Source organism: Chrysochloris asiatica, unplaced genomic scaffold, assembly GCF_000296735.1.
Source record: "Chrysochloris asiatica unplaced genomic scaffold, ChrAsi1.0 scaffold00169, whole genome shotgun sequence".
Taxonomy (NCBI): Eukaryota; Metazoa; Chordata; class Mammalia; order Afrosoricida; family Chrysochloridae; genus Chrysochloris; species Chrysochloris asiatica.
The window spans coordinates 2,322,623-2,338,445 of NW_006408687.1; the positions used below are offsets into that span (position 1 = coordinate 2,322,623).

The 15,823-nt window shown below is 38.9% G+C and overlaps 1 protein-coding gene and 1 pseudogene across 1 annotated transcript in view; both read left to right on the top strand.

Annotated features, from left to right (window-relative positions):
- MTHFD2L (methylenetetrahydrofolate dehydrogenase (NADP+ dependent) 2-like) overlaps positions 1 to 15,823 on the top strand; it is a 331,691-nt gene that overhangs the window by 243,949 nt on the left and 71,919 nt on the right. The window lies entirely within an intron of this gene.
- LOC102836242 lies at positions 12,449 to 12,990 on the top strand (annotated as a pseudogene).

A 15,823-nucleotide genomic window follows, 5' to 3' on the forward strand; every position in this document is an offset into this window, starting at 1 on the left:
AGAAGCTACAATTACTGGAGTTAGAAGCATAGAATGAACAATATTAGGACCAAAGAAAATTATACAGAGGTAGCCAGCCAGTGAGTTCGCAAAAACCAATGAAACCGGGACATCAGGAGATCACTTCCTTTGGCCCTCAGGGTCCATGGCTCGCAGTCCTGAGGAGGGCCATGGGGTTAGATTTTCGTCCATGTCACAGAGCCACAACGTCTCAATACTTGTGTATGTCCCCAACAACAAACAAACAAAAAACAGATTAGCAACTACAGTCTGTAATCAAAGAAAAGAGAGAGAAAAAAAATCTGTAATAAGATATGAGTATGACTTTAATGTCCCTCTGTCAGCTTCTTGACTTCAAGGCCGCCTGAGAAATTTCAAGATGTCATTCTTAGTCCTTATGACATAACTCAGGATTTAATTTTTGGTTGTTTCCTTTTTAATTTGTCTCTCTTCCACACTACAACTCCTGTTCAGGCCTTTTTCCTAGTGATGAACAGATCAGGGCCTGCTGTATCTATTTTGTGCTGCCATTTGTGTTTAAGCAGAGCCTTTCCCCTTAAATTTTCCTGAGCAGATATGTGTGCATGCGTAGTAGAACCCTCCGGGGGAGGGGTAGTTATCCACTCACTCAGGCACCCCTCTAGTCACCAGAATGGAGGTGTTCAGACAGCTAGAGACAAATATACAGAAACAAATAAACAAAAAAGAATGTCCACACCTTTATCTCCAAGGAGTCAGACGTCTGAGGTGGGAGTGCTGCTCTGATCCTTCACCCACTCTGTCATGTACAAGATGGCTGCTCTGGGAGCCACTTCCTCTGGCCAGTCAGAAAACACCAGTTTTCTTGCTTCTGCTACAAATTCCACTGGCTGTAAACCTTCAAACTCTCTAAGTATTCCTTTATATGCAGTTCACCATTCTGGGACTGTCCCCTGAACCTGCTTAACCCAGTATTCTTTATTTTTCCTGGTAGATATTTACACTGCACTACTCCCTAATCTGCCATTAAGCCCCACCTCTCAGCACTGTTCTTGCTATCTCAAATTGTATATATTCCTCAGGGGAACTGCAGTAACTTCTTTATTCTTATAATAGCCCTTGGTTGTTATTGTTGTTGCATACTGTCAAGTCGGTTCTGACCCATAGTGACCCTGTGTGCAACAGAATGACATACCACCCAATCCAGTGCCATTCTCAACATTGCTGCTACATTTGAGCTCATTGCTACTGCCATGGTGCCAGTCTATTTCATTGGGGGTTTTCCACTTTTTTATTAACCCTCCACTTTACCAACAATTATGTCCTCCAGGTACCGGTCCCTCCTGATAGTATGTCCAAAGTATAAGAGTCTAAGTCTCGCCATCCTGGCTTCTCAGAAGCATTCTGGCTGCACATCTTCCAACTCAAATTTGTTCTTTGGCAGTCCATGGTACCTTTAATATTCTCCAGCATCATAACTTAGGTGTTTCAATTTTTCTAATGCCTTCCTTTTTCATTGTCCAACTTTCACAAAGCATATGAGGCTATTGATAATGTCATGGCGTGGGTCAGGTTATCCTTAGTCACAAGCTAGCATCTTTACTCCTAAACACTTTAACAAATCTTGTGCGGCAAATTTGTCTAATGCAATACATTGTTTTATTTCTTGACTGCTGCTTCCATGAGAGTTGATAGTGGATTCAATAAAAATGAAGTCTTCGATAACTTCAATCTTTTCTTCATTTATCATGATGTTATTTAGTACTCGAATGGTGAGGATATTTGTTTTCATTCCATTGAGGTGTAACCCTATGGAAGTCTGTCTTTGGTCTTCATCAGTAAGTATTTTTTAAGTCTTTTCCACTTTCAGCAAGCTAGGTTGTATCATGTGCATATCACAGATTGTTGATGAAGCTTCCTATGATCCTCATGCCATGTTCTCATATTCTTGTTCATATAATCTTGCTTTTCAGATTATTTACTCAGCATACAGACTTTATAAGTATGGTGAAAGAATACAAACCTGGCACGCACCTTTTCTGAATTTAAACTACTCAGTGTCCCTTTGTTCTGTTAGAATGATTGCCTCTTGGTCTATATACAGGTTCTTCACAATGTGGCTCACAGATTGTCATGATCCACACAGTCAGAAGCCTCTGCATGTTAATAAAGTACAGGTTAACATCTTTCTGATGTTCTATGCTTTCAGCCAAGATCTACTTGACGTCAGCAATGATATCCCTCATTCCATGTCCTTGGCTAAATCCAACTTGAATTTCTGGTATTTCCCTGTCAATTTACTGTGGCAGATGTTTTTGAATTATTTTTAGCAAAATTTTAATTGAATTTAACATTAATGATGTCTGTCCAATTATTTCCACAGTATGTTGGGTCACCTCTCTTTAGAAGAGGCACAAATAAGGATCTCTCCTAATCAGTTGGCTAGTTAGGAATTTTGAATCTGACAATCACATGGTTCACTATGCCAGGAATAGTTTACTATACCTTGTGATGGGTGTAAAATATTTTTTAACCTAAAGGAAAGTATATACCAAGGTTAGCACGAATGACCTCTCTCCTTAAAATACGGATCCACTTTAGCCAGTTGGAGCTTCAGTTTCCCTCTTTTTTGTTAGTTTCCCATCCTTGGGAAATAGGATAACACTATTTGGCTGGCTCCTATAATCTCTCTGATTATAAGTGTACATGAGGATTCATGAAGGAAACTTGCTATTTGAGGATCTTGTAAGGCTGTGTAAGTCAGCTAATTCTTATTGGATTTGGTGTTTTCTCTCAGTCTGTTGCGGTTGACAGGACAAGGTAGTCAATGCAAAAACATCAGTTGCTTGGGCACTCTTACTTATGCCTCCTGTTATTATCTTTACTGGGTAGGGTTGTTGTTGTTGTTAGGCGCAGTCCGGTGAGTTCTACCTCATAGCAACTTTATGTAAAACAGAACAAAACACTGCCTGGTCCTGAGCCACCCTCAGAATTAGTGTTATGATTGAGACCATTACTGCTGCCACAATGCCAATCCATCTAGTTGAGTCTTCTGTTTTTCTCTGACCCTCCACTTTACCAAGCATGATGTCCTTCTGATAACATTTTCAAAGTTTGAGAGATGAAGTTTTACCATCTGGTTTCTAAGGAGGAATTTATTCTGTCTGTGCCTCTTCCAACACAGAATTATTTGTTACTCTGGCAATGCATGGTACTGTGGCCTTTGAAATTCTTCAGTAAGTCCTCTTCACTTTCAGCAAACAAGGTTGTATCACCTTCATTTCAGTTTGCTAATGAGTCTTCCTCTAAACCTGATACTACATTCTTCATATAATCCATATTCTCAGATTATTTGGTCAGTATATAGACTTAATAAGTATGGTGAATGAATACAGTCTTAGCACACACCTTTCTTAATTTTAAATCACTCAGTGCCCCTTTGTTCTGTTAGAATGACTTCCCTTGGTCTATATACAGGTTCTTCATGAGCACAATTACGTACTCCGAAATATCTGTTCACTGTAATGTTATTCATAGCTTGCCATGATCTACACAGTTGAAAGCCTTTGCATAGTCAATAAAGCACAGATAAACATCTTTCTCATATTCCCTGCTTTCAGCCAAGATCCATTAATGGTCAGCAATGATATGAATCTGGCTTGAACCTCTGGCAGTTCCCTGTCAGTGTACTGTTGCAGTCATTTTTAAATTATCTTTAGCAAAAAATTTTTTCATGTGACATTAACAATGTTTTCCCATGATTTACACATTCTGTTGGGTCGGTTCTCTTTGGAATGGACACAAATATAGTTCTCTTCCAATCAGTTGTCCAGCTGGCCATCTTCCAAATTTCTTGGCATATATGATTGAGTGTCTCCAGTGGTGCATCAGTTTGTTAAAAATTTTCAATTTGTATTCAATCAATTGATCTTTGTCAATGTCTTCTGTGCACCTTGGACTCCTTCCTTCAATGCCATCAGCTCTTGATCATATGCTGCTTCTTGAAATGGCTAAGCATCAACCATTTATTTTTAGTATGGTGACTCTGTGCATTCCTTCCATCTTTTTTTTTGATGTTTTCGGCATCATTCATCATTTACCCAGAAAATCCTTCACTATTGCAAGCCGAGATTTCAATTTTTTCTTAGCTTCTTTCAGCTTGGAAAATGCTGAACATGCTCTTCCCATTTGGTTTTATAACTCCAGGTCTTTGTAACATTTCATTATAATATTTGACTTTGTCTTCTTGAGTTGCACTTTAAGATTTTCTGTTCCTCTGTTTTACCTCCTCATTTCTTTCATTTGCTTTAAGATCTCTATGTTGGAGAACAAGTTTCAGAGTCTTTTCTGAGATCCATTTTGGTCTTTTCCTTCTTTCTTGTCTTCATGTCATCCCACAACTATACTTGTCTTCTGTCATTAGTGTCTAATGCATCAAATCTGTTCTTTAGATCATTTCTAAATTCAGGTAAGATATGTTCAAGGTCATATTTTGGCAGTAGTGAACTTATTTTAATATGCTTCAGCTTCTGTGCTCTTATGAACTTGCAAATAAACAACTAATGTTCTGTTCCCAGTCTGACCATGGCCTTGTTTTGGCTCATGATATGGAACTTTCCCACCAATTTTGTCAATTTGTGTATGCCATCTGGGTAGGTCCCTGTGTATAGTCTTCTTTTATGTTATTTTAAAAATGTATCTGTAGTGAAGAAGTCATCGGTCTTGCAAAATTCTATCATGCAATCTCCTGCATCATTTTTATCATCAAGGTTGTATTTTCCTACTACTGATCTATCCTCTTTGTGTCCTACCTTTGCATTCCCATGACCATTATTTATCAATACATCTTAACTGCATGTGTGATCAGTTTCAGATTGAAGAAGCTGTTAGAATTCTTCAGTTTCATCATCACTGGTTTTAGTGGCTGATGTATAAATATGAATAGTCGTATTAACTGGTCTTCCTTGTAGCCATATTTTGGTACCTTGGGTTTGCTTGATATAGCTTTTCTATCCAATGTCTTCTTAATTCCCACTGAGTGACTGGGTGGAATCATGCAGATAGGTATATAGGACTCTTAGGCAGGGATTAGTTAATTTTGCCATCCCATATGTTTAAAAGGAGTCCTGGTGTGGCACTGTGGGTTAATGTACTGGACTGTAATGTCAGTTTGAACCATAAGATCAGTGACTCAAGTTCACCAACTGCTCATTGGAAACCCTATACAGGGTTGCTCAACAGCACTTAACATCAAAGGAATAAAAATAACCCTCTCAGAATCAGGAACAGATGATTCCAGGACCAATAAGAAGGGAGAGAATGAGTAGAGGATGAGATCCCTATCTAGAAAAGCTCTAACAACAGAGGTGATGACAGGGGTGGTGGCATGGAGAAACAAAGCAACTGTGGGTTCTCGGCTCATGGACTGAGTGAAGTTGTGTGCCTACGGGCAGGAGACTGGCTTGCAGATTGTGTCTTATGGGCATTCACAGACTGGCTAAAAGACCTTTGTAACATTTGCCTGAGAATGACAGAGGCCAAGGTGCCACACAGGTAAGAACCTGAAAACATGAATGAGGCGTATCTGGAGTATTGTAATAAAGAAAGAGGCAGTTCTGATAGGAAAACTGCTGCATCCTGAGTTGGTTTTCATCTTAAATTGTAACCTGTTCACTTTTCCAATAAACCCCCACATCATGAAGATTATTATGAGTTCTGTGTAGCCATTGCGATGGATTGTCTTCCCTAGATGTAAAACAGAGTGCTGTGGGAGGATGGTTGGTGTCAAAATAGAGTAAAGAAGACTGTAGGTAGATGCATGTCTTATTTCTACTTCATAGGTATCAGCCCTGAGCAGATTTTGAATTTGATTATCACTCCCCCTTGTGAAACCACATGGTTTTTGCACATATGGATATTATCTTATTACAGACAGCATTGTACTTCAAGATAGATGCTGAATTGTTCTTTGTGACGATGAGCGTCATACCATTCTTCTTTAATTTGTCATTCCAGGAGCATTAAACCAAATGTTTGTCAGAGTCAAAATGTCCAAAACCAGTCCATTTTCCTACTAATGCCTAAGATGTTTATGCATTCAATTTCATTTTTGGAGATTTCCAATTTTCCTAGATTCATACTTTTTACATTCCATGTTCCACTTCCTAAAAGATTTTACAGCTGTTTCTCCTTATTTTGAGTTGTGCGCCATCAGCAAATGAAGGTCCTGAAAAACTTTATTCCATTTGTATCACTACAGTAAATGTACTTTAAGGAGGTAGTTCTTCTCCTGTTGTGTTTTGAGTGCCTTCCAAGCTGAGGAGCTCACTTTCCAGCACTATATCTGACAGTAATCTGATATCCGTCATCATGTTTCAAGATTCAATATTCTGGTGCTATCTGACAGCGTTCCACTGCTATCCACAAGGTTTTCAGTGGCTAAATGTTCAGTAGTAGTCCACCTTTCCTTCCTCCTAGTCTGTCTTAATCTGGGAAGTCAGCTAAAAGCTGTCAACCATGGGTATCCCTGCTGGTATTTAAAATACTGGTGACATAGCTTCCAGCATCACAGCAACATGCAAGCCACCACATTAAGACAAACTGACAGATGAGTGGTGGACTATGTAAAGTGCACAGGTGAAAATTAGGATTACTGTGATCACAAGGGTGAGAATTAGAGTTAACCGTGAGTCCAAAATAGGAAAAAGCTCTTCATCCCTTGTTCTGTCTCTCTAAAAGCATCAGTCCATGAACAGTAAATCTTAATTTGACACAGCTTGATATTGCAAGTAGAAAAACCTGCAAAAAAACAAAAAAAAACAAAATTAGGAAAATTCCTAGTGTGTTTGTGTTCATATGAATAATCAATAGAAACTGAGGGCATGTAATACAAAAGCAAATGATATAATAAATATTAAACATAAAAATAGATATTAAACATAGCATTTTATAACTCCATCTCCAGCCTCCTCAATAGTCTTCTAATATGTTTCAAAACTTCCAAAGTAGTAAATTTGTTAGAATGCTCATTTTACCAATTAATTTCATCCTCTACACTGTCAGCTGAAGTTCATTACTCTATCCCTGGTGCTAAAAGACAACTAAATTTACTTAAAGAGATCAAAGTTTCTTATACATTATAACTGTTGAAGTAAAAGTTTGTTTAAATATGGCAAAGTTTCTTTTCAACTTATATTTATTTCTTGAACTCTAAATTTGACTGTTTAAGATTCTTTAAAAAAAAAAAAAGTGAACACCCTAATCGGCTTGTTGTAATCCTTGTGTGGTACTGTGGGTTAATGCATTAGACTGCAAAGTAGGTTTGGAACACAAGGTTGGCAGTTCAAGCTCACCAGCTGCTCCTTGGAAACCCTCTACAGGGCACTTAACAACAACAACAACAACAACAACAACAACAACAATCAGCTTGTTGCCAGAATTAAGAAGATACTGCTAAATTTGTCCCCAATCTGTTTTTCAACTTTGGTTTCATTATACACTCAACAAGGAGAAATGAAACATTTTAACATTCTTAGAAAAAACATGCACTTTGAAACTAACAAAGCAAGAAGACAAAACAATTTATGCTAGATGGCTCTTTCAGTCTATTTTCACCTGTAGTCTCTTTATATTCCTGGGAGAACAAAAACAGACTAGCAAAGCACTGTAACAAACAATAGCAATGTTAACACATGCACAGATTTAACTCCTTAGCCTAAAGCAAGAAGGTGCTCACAGGAAAAGACAGAGCAACTTCTATTCTGACAAAGCAAGATGGTAAACAATAGCAATACAGGCACAAAATCCTGTTGAAATGAAAGCATTTCATATATCTCCGTAATGTTAAAGTAATTTAACCCATAAGCACACGCATGTGGGGAAAAAAAAATACTGCTCAAAAAATATTCTTAATAATACCATTAAGAGGCCAAATCATACTTTTATGAAAATTATTATTTTAGAATGTCTTATTATTTATCCCTGAGGGGATAAACTTGTGTGTCAGTTTGTCATACTGTGATGGTTTGTGAGTTGCTGTGATTCTGGAAGCTATGCCACCGGTATTTTAAATACCAGCAGGGTCACCCATGATGGACAGGTTTCAGATGAGCTTCCAGACAAAGACAGACTAGGAAGAAGGAATGATGAACTACTTCCGAATATTTAGTCACTGAAAACCTTATGAAGAGTAGAGAAGCACTGTCAAATATATTGTTGGAAAATAAGCCCCTAAGGTTGGAAGGCATTCAAAATACGACTGGGGAAGAACTGCTTCCTCAAAGTAGAGCTGACTGTGATGATGCGAATGGAGTAAAGCCCATGGTAGAAAAGCCCACAGGACCTTCATTTGATGATGGGACACAACTCAAAATGAAGAGAAACAGCTCTAAACATCCATTAGTAATCAGAACATGGACTGTATGAAGCATGAATCTAGGAAAATTGGAAATCATCAAAAATAACAATTAAACATGGATATCTTAGGCATTGTTATTGTTCTTGTTAAGTGCCATCAAGTCAGATCCAACCCATAGCGACCCTGGATAGGGTTTCTGAGGAGCAGCTGGTACACTTGAACCGCCAACCTTGGAGTTCAAGTGGCTTTGCAGTTTGGCTCATTAACCCATAGCGCCACACTGAAAAAGACTGGTATTGGTCGTTTTGAATCTGACAACCACATGGTTGGTACTGTGGTGCCAGGAATGACAACTTAAAGAGGAATGATGTTTCATTCATTGTCAAAAAGAACATATCCAGCTCAGTCATGAGGTACAGCACTGTCTGGGATAATATGCATGCACCTACAGGGAAGACCAGCTAATACCACTGTTATTCAAATTTATGCACCAACCACTAAAGCCAGTGAGGATGAAATAGAAGAATTCTACCAACTTCTTCAATCTGAAACCGATCAAACATGCAATCAAGATGTATTGATCATTACTGGTGACTGGAATGCAAAGCTTGGGAACAAAGAGTAGTTGGTAACTATGACCTAGGTGATAGAAATGTTGTTGGAGATTGCATGATAGAATTCTGCAAAACTGATGATTTGTTCATTTCAAATATCTTCTTTAGACATCATAGCAGACAATTATACACAAGGGACTTCACCAGATGGAATACACAGAAATCAAATTGACTACATAGGCAGAAAGACATGATTGAAAAGATCCGTATCGGCAGCCAAAACAAGACCAGGGGCAGACTGTGGAACAGACTATCAATTACTCATATGCAAATTCAAACTGAAGCTGAAGAAAATAAAAACAAGTCCACGAGAGCCAAAATATGACCTTGAATATATCCCACCTGAATTTAGAGATCATCTGAAGAACAGATTGATACGTTAAACACTAAAGACTGGAGACCAGAAGAGTTGTGGTATGATATCAAGAACATCATACAGAAAGAAAGACAAAAAAAAATTAAGAAGACAAGAAGGAAGGAAAAGATCAAAATGAATGTCTGAAAAGACACTGAAACTTGCTCTCCAGCGTAGAGATGCTAAAGCAAATGGAAGAAATGAGAAGGTCCAAGAGCTAAAAAGAAATTTTCAAAGGTCAGCTTGAGAAGACAGAGTCAAATATTATAATGAAATATGCAAAGATCTGGAGTCAGAAAACCAAAAAGAAAGAACATGCTCAGCATTTCTCAAGCTAGGGGAACTGTAGAAAAAAATGTTATTGAAGGATTCTCTCAGATAATTACTGAATGGTGCAGAAAGCATCAAAAGAAAATGGAAGAAATATACAGAGTCACTTTACCAAAAAGAAATGGTTGATGTTCAACCATTTCAAGAGGTAGCATATGATCAAGAGCCAATGATATTTAAAGAAGTCCAAGGCACATTGAAGGAATTGGCAAAGAACAAGGGACCAGGAATTGATGGAATGAAACTGAAGTTTTTCAAGAAAATGAGGTGACACTGGAGACACTCACTCATCTATGCTAAGAAATTTAGAAGACAACTATCTGGCCTACTGATTGGATGAGATCCATATTTGTGCCCATTCCAAAGAGAGGTGACCCAACAGAATGCAGAAATCATCAATATCTTTGATATCCCATGTGAGTAAAGTTTTACTAAAGGTAATAAAGAAACAGCTGCAAGCATACATTGACAGATAGCTTCCAAGGTTCAAGCCAGATTCAGAAAAGGCCGTGGAATGAGAGATATCATTGCTGATGCCCGATTGATCGTGGCTGAAAGCAGAGAATATCAGAAAGATGTTTACCTGTGCTTTATTGACTATGTAAAGGTTTTCAATTGTGTGGACCATGACAAACTATGGACAACATTGCAAAGTATGAGTATTCCAGAACATTTGTGCTCTTGAGAAATCTGTATCTGGACCAAGAGGCAGTTGTTCAAACTGGGAACACTGAATGGTTTAAAATTAGGAAAGGTCTGCAACAAAGTTGTATTCTTTCACTATACTTATTCAACCTGTATGCTGGAAAAATAATCCGATAAAGTGTGTTATATGAAGAAAAATGTGGCATCCTTGCTTACTGAAAGTGAAGAGGAGTTAAAATATTTACTGATGAAGATGAAAAACCACAGCTTTCAGTATGGATTTCATGTCAATGTAAAGAAAACAAAACTCCTCACCACTGGACCAATAAACAACATTCATATCAATGGAGAAAAGTTGCCAAGGACTTCATTCTTTTTGGATCAACTATCAGCACTCATTGAAGCAGCAGTCAAGAAATCAAATGACATATTGCATTAGGCAAATCTGCTGCACAAGACCTTTTTAAAGTGTTGAAGAGCAAAGCTGTCAGCTTGAGAACTAAGGTGCACCTGACTCAAGCCATGGTATTTTCAATAACCTCATATGCATGTGAAAGCTGGACAGTGAAAAAGGAAGACCAAGAAGAATTGAAGCTTTTGAGTGATGGTGTTGGAGGAGAATGTTGAAAGTGCCATGGACTGCCAAAAGAACAAACAGATCTGTGTTAGAAGTGCAGCCAGAGTGTTCCTTGGAGGCCAAGATGGTGAAACTTCATCTTTCATACTTTAGACATATTTTCTGGTGGGATCAGTCACTGGAGAAGGATATCATGTTTGGTAAGGTGGAGGGTCAGAGAAAAAGAGGAAGACCCACAATGAGACGTATTGGCAAAGTGGCAGCACCAATGGGTTCAAGTATGGCAACAATTGTGATGTTGTTCCAAGACCTGGCAATGTTTCGTTCTGTTGTATGAGTTGGTACCAACTCGAAGGCACCTAACAACAACATTATATATCCATTAAAGTAAATTATTTACTTTATGAACACTCTTTAAATGAACTTTATGCAAATCTCATGGAGGGAAACCCATACCTAGCCTTCTAATAATAAGATAAAGCAAACTTATGTTTCTTCTTACGGTATTATTTTTGCAACTGCATAGCATCTTTACAACAGTGCTATATAAAACAAAGCAATACATATACACATATATATATAAGTAGCTATATACTTTTCATTTGGATTCAGTTGGTAGAGGTGATCTATCTTAAACTGTAATTTCTTTACACAGAGGAAAGATTCTTGACACTGTTCCCTTTAAATGATCAAGATGCAGTCCGGTGAAAATATGAAACCAACAGTGCTCATCTTGCAGCACCATACCATGACTCTGGTAAAAATCATAGACTCAAAACCAAAACACGAGCGATCTGTTGTGGGTGTTGTTGTTATTGTTGTTTTTAGGTATTATCGAGTCAGCACCGACTCCTAGCAACCCTATGTACAACAGAACAAACCAGTGCCTGGTCCTGTGCCAACCTCACAATTGTTGCTAAGTTTGAGTCCATTGCTGCCACCCCTGTGCTAACCCATCTTGTTGGTGGTCTTCTTCTTTTGCTCTGACCCTCCACTTTACCAAACATGATATCCTTCTCCAGGGACTGGTCCCTCCTGATTATACACCTGAAGTATGAAAGACAAAGTCTGGCCATCCTGGCTTGCAAGGAGCATTCTGATTGTAGTTCTTCCAACACAAATTGGTTTGTTCTTTTGATAGAATTAGTACTTTCAATATTCTACTCCAACACCAAAATTCAAATGCATCAGTTCTTCTACTGTCTTCTTTATTCATTGTACAACTTTTATATAAGGCATCTATGTCAATAAGGGATCTATGGCTATAATAAAATGTACTCACACAAACTTAATTCATTCAGAGTGCCTTTTAGTTGCTAAGTGCCATTGAGTTGGGATCCGACTCATAGCGACCCTGTACAGGGTTTCCAAGGAGCCCGTGGTGAGTTGGAACTGCTGGCCTTAACAGCCCAAACTGAAGTTTCAGTTTACCCCATTAACCAGCAGTGCCACACCAGAAGTCTCAGAGTGCCTTAAGACCCCAAGATTAATTGAGTCCTTCTATAAGAATGGTTACCCTGCTAAGGACCTCTCATGGAGCTACCATCAGTCACTTTGGAGAGGCTTGGAGGCTTTGGGTGGAGGAGTTTGCCATGAAGGCCCAAAGGGGGCTGGTGGCCAACAAAGGCTGGCACTTCAAGTGGGCCATTGGGTTCAGTGGGCCTGGAGGAGATAGCAGGGTCCAAAGATAGCAGGGTCAGTGGCCAGGGAGACTCCCTGGACCTAGATGGTTACTTAAACAAGCAAATGTCTAATACCAGCATGCAAGAGACAAGCTGGATCCTGGTCTAAAAGCAGTGCTGGCACATTGCCTTGGGTTCTCTCAAACAGATTCCCATGAACCTCTTCATCATGTACATAGCTGGCAGTACTATCTCTGTCTTTCCTACTATTATGATGTGTATGATGGCCTGGAACCTATACAGGAACTTATAACCATTTCAGCCACTTTCAAGATATTAGGAAGTTCAAGCCAGAAGTTTCTTCAGGGTTTGGTTAACCATTGGAAACCTATGGGATTGGCATTGTCTGTTTACAAGTGCCAGTTCATGGGACTGTTGCCTACGTATACATCAGATTGGTTTACGAGCCCCCTGAGAGAATGGAGTTTAGTAGTGGGGCATTGCTTTTGTGAACCTGAGAAAGAAGCTCTTGGCACCTTAAGGATTTGTATCTCATTTACATACTTCTTTAGGCCCAGTGGTTCCTTCTCAGCATAATGATCTTAAAAAGTACCACTCATGTTAAAAAGAGCCAAAAAGCTCTCTTTTCTCTATGGTAAGGAGATAGACTATAGAAGGACAATGTCCATATTATCACAAACACAAAGAAACTATATCACAACCCCTGACTGAAAATAATGTAGAAAACCAGGACAGAGCAAAACAACAAATAAAACTATTGCTCTGTAAACAGAACGAGTGCAGCTAAAACAAGAACCATAGCAGCATCTCCTCTTTATAAATTAATTGCTATGAACAACAACAACAAAAATGAATGGTGACCTACTCACAAGACAAGCAACTTATGCTCCTGTCCTACCCATAAAGAATTTAGAAACTCTTACATCCCCGTCCAACCTGTAAAGGACAATAGGGATCCCACACTAAAAGAGAGCCCAAAACTGTCTTTTAATTTGTCTAATTTCTGGAACAACACCAAAAGAGGATTGTGGACTCTCCCTAATCTTCCCTGGCCTACATTCTCAGCCTTGCTTACTCATCATATGCTGACTGACAGTGGAGACCAGTGTTGCCTCAACAGCTTGTGCTCTATTGGTGACCCTCCATGAAGAAATCTCTGAATAGCCATTTGAAAGGGGTTTGCTGACATTTCCCAACCTGTCTGTGAAGCCACTTTGCCACAGTAAGCAACAGGGCCCACCCAAGGACCCCAATATTGCTACAATAAAATAGTGGCTGGTGCTGCCTGCCACTAGAAGAAAAAAAAGGGACAGGAGTATGATAAAGCAAACAAGGATAAGGTTTACTGTGTATCACACAGACAGGAAGCAGAGGAACTAATGGTCTCCAAGACCACCTCCCTGAGGACAAAAAAAAGAGAAATTATAGTGATTTGGGATATAGGGTGAAGGTCCAAAGACTTTCAGAAACATTTTAATTGTTCTTCTTATCTCAAGTTATGCTGATCCCTTGGTGGAACTTCCGGAACTTCTTTAGTACTATGATAGTCTTGGGTGTGAGTGTTAAATACTGACTGACCTAAAGGATAAAGGAGAGTATACAGACCAAGGTTAACACTAATGACCTCTCTCCTTACCAGACGGGGAGTCACTTTAGCTAGTTATGTTTTCATCATAGCTAGTTATGTCTTCATCAACACCAAGAATATCACACACTATCTTTTTCTTTCAATATAGATTTGTGAGAATTCAGACTCCTGTTTTATGACTTTTTCCAAGTTTTGTTGTTGTTGCTAAGTGCCGTTAAGTCAGTTACAACTCATAGCGACCCTGCGTAGTGTTTCCGAAGAGTGGCCATTGGGTTTGAACTACCAATCCTCCAGTTCAAACTGGAAAAATGAAAAGAGAAAATGAATCTCCTGATTTAGCCCCTAACTTGACTGAATCTACAGGATATGGACTTTGTGATTTTTTTCCCATTCTTTCAATAGATTTGTAGTGACAATATACTCTATGCTAGGTTTTAGGATAAAATGGTGAATAAAAGCAGAGAATGGGTGTATTTTATCAAACTATACATTGCTGCCCTCATAGCTTCTACTTCACGGGGTCTATGCTACTTATGGAGCTTCAAGTCTAGAAAGAGTGATTCTTGGGGTTCAAGCCCAGAAAGGAAAATCCTCCTGAGTACATAGAGTGCCAAGAGACTGAAAAAATGACCAGGACCTAACCCAAGAGACATTAGTTTATCACAGAAAAGAGATGGTTTGCCAACAAAGGAACTTGCTTACATGGTATAAAACAGCTGTTTCCAGTGGCATTCGATTGAACAGTGATTTTTTTTCCACACAAGTGGTGTCGGCTAGGGTCTTCTATATCATGGGGTATACAAGCTTCACCTGCTTCAAGCAGTTAAGGATTGTATGCAGAACAAGGAAAAGGTAGGAAAATCACAAGGTGCTGGGCTGCCTGATCCTTCCTAGTAAAGAAAGATTTTTTGGTATGCATAGTGGGAGGAGGGAGCTGTTGGCTCCTTCCTAGCATATGCATAACTAAAGCATGACAACAAGAAGTTTTGGTATGCATAGCCAGAAGAGGGGCCTTCCTGCTCCTTTCTAGATCATTAGAGCAAAGGAAAGGATAGGAAATATGATTTGAGTTGAAATGAGTCTTGGCCATTTTGGAGTACTCATTTTATGACCGCATAGGTAGCATAGTGGTTACAAATCTGGCTGCTAACCTCAAGGTCGGCAGTTAGAAACTACCAGCGGTCCCGCGGGAGATAGATGAGGCGTTGTGCTCCCGTAAAGATTTACAGCCTCAGAAACCCTGTGCAGGGTCACTATGAGTCCAAACTCCAACGTACTTAACAACAACAACATAGTAACTCTCTAAGTAAATGTATGTATCTGTCTGTATATATATTCATGTTATGTCTAAACTACATGCTGAATTCTTAGGAAATTTTCTTAATTACATTTTTCACATTCAATCATAAAGTCAGATCTCAATAATTTTCTCAATTAGAAAAAGTAAGGGTAAATTTATTTTTAAACCATTTTTTTCTTTTGATTGTCATTCTTTTTCTTGATAATATAGCTCCTGTGTGTTTATTACAAAACCACCACACACTTATGAAACACCAAATAAATGATGTTGTTGTTAAATATTAAAGTTGGTTCTGACTCATACTGACCCTGTATAGGGTTTCTGAGGAGTAGCTGGTGAGGTTGAACCACCAACCTTGCAGTTCAAACAGACCTTGTAGTCCAGCATGTTAACCCACAATGACACACCAGGACTTCCAGATAAATGATAGGGTCTG